Raw genomic sequence first — 4,424 nt, 5'->3', positions numbered from 1 at the left:
GGTGCCAGCTCTGCAATACTGGAGCTGGGTAATGTGCAAGGGCAGATTCACCCATGGGCGCAGGGGACTCAGGTGGTTACACTCACACAGGGGACAAGCAGCCCAGCGAGCTGGGTCCCAGCAGCACCATGGCTGCAACCAGCTCCTGGTAAAGTGGTACAGAGGCAGCCTGGTGATATTTTCCAGTGCAATGGGGCAGGATCTCTTGGTGTTCCCAGCACAGAGGCAAAAGGAGGCCCACACCGTTGTTGAAACTGAGGGAAAACCTGGGGCTGAAGTAATCTGGGTTTATCACTCAGCTCCTGACAGCAGGTGGGCTGAGCTCTGTAATCACCCCCTCCACTCCTCAGCTAGAGCACAGCCTGCTCACAACGGCTCAGCACTTTGATAAGAAATATGCTTGGAGGTATTTTGCAATGATGAAGAAGAAAAGATGAATGAGAAGGTAGGCAGAGAAATGTGGTGTGTCTGAGGTGCAGGCAGGCAGACTCACTATCATGCAAATGCTGTGGTCTCAGCCATTTTTGCACAATGGCTGGTGGTAAAATCATAATGCTTGTTCTTTTCTGATAGGATTGGGTTGTTTGTGGGTTTTTTTTCAGTTTTGCTTATTAAGCAGCTCCCTGTCCACCTCCCACCCAGCTGCTGTGAGGCATACCCATCATCTTCATCAACAGCCATGTGTAATGTGATCAGTGGAGAGGTGTTAGCAAGGAGGGCTGCTAAAATCAGGCTGCTGTATGAGAAGGATACTAAATACACGGCCAGGACATGCCCCTATACCCTCACCCCTATAGCCATAGCCAGAGCTACAGGGGCAGACAGGAGGGAGGAGGATACAATGATGCAGATCATGGAGAATGGCAAAAAGTAAAGAAAGTGGGCATTATTGCCATGATGTAAACCTGTATCCACCCTCTGAAAAACACTAGCAGCAGAGAACACCCCCCCCTATTGTCCTCAGCTTAGTGAGGCTTTCCTCATGGAGCCTGCCTAACCTACAGCTCTGATTCCTCTTCCTCAGATGTGTTACTGCGTTGGTTTGGATGTCCATGGATACCCACTTTGCCACTGTTCCCTCATCCCTGTTCACAGAGCCAGAGGTCTCCCTTTCCCCTGTGATGCCCAGCACAATGTCCCCATGGTTTTCAGCAGCACTCCTGACTCCTGGTGTGGGGGACAGAGGAAGAAGAAGGAGGAAGAAAGAGGAAGAGTGGTGACAATGGTGCAATTTCATTAAAGAGAGACACCTCCTGTGCCTGGCCTCCATCCATGCTCCAGACTCCTCATCACAGCTCTATTTTTCTCCTTCAGGATTAAGGCCTACCGTGTAGTTCAGTCCCAGCCTGCCCCACCTCTAATTTCTGCCTTGTGACAGAGACAGCAGATGCAGCCAGTCATGGACAAGCTTGTGAGGAATGCCTGAAGTGAGCAAAGCCTCAAGAGGCAAAGCTGAGACCTCCCTAAACTCATGGCACCCTGGGCTAAAATTGCAAAGCCAGCTCTCCAGGGGCAGGAGCACTCCTCCCTCCCAGTGCAGAAGGATAAATATGCTAGGGGAAGGAAGGAAGAAAACACTTTAAATGTTGGAAAACACCCACACTGGCTGGTGGTGGGGCCAGAGAGGGAGTCATGCCTCTCTCCAGCCCTGTCTATGGCTCTCTCTAAGTCCTCATCCTTCAGTCACTGCTTTGCTTGTTCTCATTAGCATTTCTGCTATGCAAAATCTCACAGCCTTTTTATATCTCCACAGGGTTTGCCTGCTAATATTTTAAGCCTTCTATTTTTTTTTTTTTTTTTCCAGGAATTAATCCTCCCCAAAGGTGTTGTATCTAATTTGTTCCTATTTCCTTTGTTTCAGCCATGCAGCTGATTTGGTATCAAGCAGTGTAACACACTGCAAACTCACTGTCTTTCCCCCCTTCTCCCTGCCATCCTTCCTCCTTCCCCCATGCACAAAAACCACAACACACATGCCTGTGTTTGTACATCTGGCTTATTTAATTTATACATTACACGCTTTATTATCAGATTCACTCATTAAGTACCAGAGAGCTTTAACACCTCTGAGTGTGGGGATGTACACATCACCTCTGCCTAAGTGTTCCCCTTGGCTAAACTCTCTGCAGCTGAGCCTGGGACTTCTTTGGTGCTTCTTAAATTTAAAAAAGCTACAACTGGAGAGCAGCCTAAAATAGCATAATGGTGTCAGGAAAGAAAATACATAAAAAGACATGAAAATTCCATTTATTTGTAACTACTTGTTCTCTTTGTGATCTCGGTGCAGGTGGAAGAGATTGGTTAGGATTCAGTGACAACAGCTGACAGTCCTGGAACAGAAAAGACTGCTATATATGCCCAGAACCACACTGCATCAAAATAAAGTAATGGGGACAAGTCAAGGTGCTTTGTGAGCAGCACATCAAATGCAGCTTGGCTTGGATTTGTGTTAAATGCTCCCAGGCATCACTGCCCACTACCTTCCCTGTATTTTCAGCCCTTCAGCCTCTCACAGCCCATTCATTCAGCTTCCCTGTCCTAAATACAGAACTTCCTCTAAATACTCATATTTTCATCCCTTAAAATTTGAGAATATTGATTTGTATTTTGAGACTCTCTTCCCATAGAGGTTGGCTGAAAATCAGTCGCAGGTTCAGAAGCTTTTGAAGACAGGATGTCTCATACACAGAGCATAGTCTAAGCTTTGTTTCCATTGGAAAGCAGACAATAAAAATGCTAACGGCTTTATCTTGAATTTTCGAGGTGCAGGACTGCATGAGACTCCTGGTCTCCCCAGGAAAATCACAGTGGCAGAACTCTGCTCCGAGGCTGGGTTGTGGGTACCCCAGCCTTTCCAGCTTGTACGCATGCACCTACCATGTTTCTTAGGGAAGGATGGTTCTTGTGTAAGCCCTGACAAATAAAGGCAAAACAAACAAAGCAACCTTTTTTTGTGCTTTTCCTCTGGCATGTATTCCATAAACCCAGCCTCTGCACATGCCCATTCTATACATTCCTGAGTTGGGTTTTAGTTGTCATTCACTTAATTTTTCAACTCAGTTTCCAAGCTGGGCAAAGGTTTTTTTCTTCCAAGGCTGTACCTCACTGCCAGGCTAGAGCTTTGAATCTTTATTCTCACCCTCAGCCCAGGCATGGTAGGGGCAACTATCCACACCCTTCATATTCTCAAGTATCTGCTGTGGTGCTGGTTCTACCCTGTGTGCATGTTGCATGCTCAGGCCATGGAGGCACAAGTTCTGGCAACACAGGTAGATAACCAAGCTTGTTTGATTTCAGTGAGATATTTGCACCTGTAAAGCCCTCGTGGTAAGCTCCCCAGTGGAGCTGAGTGCTATAGCACTGCAAATAGCACCTTATGTCTTTTCCCAGGCTCACTTTTCAACTTGGCTTTTTAAATGAGAATTTTTTGAGTGATACAAGAGTGCAAGGCTACTGAAGTGTGGATGCTAAAACAAGACCTGTTAAATCTCACTCTTAGAGAGTGGTAGCTTCCATATGGACACCCACCTAGGCAAGCATCTCCTTCCCAGAGTGAAGCAACAGCCTTTCTCCCAGCCTGCTATCATCTTTTCCAGAACCCTGCTGCCAACCAAGCACAGTTGGGTGCTGGGTCCCTGACCCACCAGCTAGCTGTGCCTGCTATGCAGATCAGACCTCATGGTCAAAGGACTAATCATGCAACGTGGATAAAAGTGGGTAGGGGGAAGGACATACTGATGACAAAAAAAGGTAGTCCTTTCCTGAAAAGCACTACCAGTCTCTTGCACAGCACACTAAAGAACATGCTGGTTCCTACTGACTTTCCAGGTTCTTTCCTCAGGGTAGCTGAGTTATAACATTTTCATCCAGCTCTGGGGCATCTTCTGAACAGTGTGACCTTGTCAGGCTGCTGTAAATTCTGAACAAATGTTCTTGGCAGTCTTTGCTCATTTCACCAGCATCCTAGCCTGACCCCTTTCTGTATCTGATCCACCATTGGATCCACCATATGGAGATCCATTGAGATATGGAGAGAGAGACATCTACCTTTAGAAATACCTTAAATCCTCTAGTTTGTTCTCTCAGCGACAGCAACATGAAGAACTTTTCCATTGCTCTGTCAGTGGACACATTCACATTGAAGTAGGAAAAATGTGTAAAAATCGTGGGAAACACAAGAGTGAGCATTTATAGCAATTTTTTACCTACAAGCACACCTTCAGGTTGATGGAGAACGTTGCTCATCTTGTGCTTACAGGGTTTCCAGATCTACAGCTGGACAGCCTTGCGTAAGAGCGAGGTGCAGCTGCAGTCTTACCATTTTGCTGCTCCCTATTTGCCTAGAATGAATTTACGTCTTACTCTGTAGCCAGTTATCTATACGCTGAGGGTTACTAGTGATGAGCACTCACTGAAATTCTATT

This window comes from Antrostomus carolinensis, unplaced genomic scaffold, assembly GCF_000700745.2.
Source record: "Antrostomus carolinensis isolate BGI_N321 unplaced genomic scaffold, ASM70074v2 scaffold17313, whole genome shotgun sequence".
In the NCBI taxonomy this organism is placed as follows: Eukaryota; Metazoa; Chordata; class Aves; order Caprimulgiformes; family Caprimulgidae; genus Antrostomus; species Antrostomus carolinensis.
The sequence above is the reverse complement of the archived record's forward strand: the minus strand, read 5'-3'. Positions refer to the sequence as shown.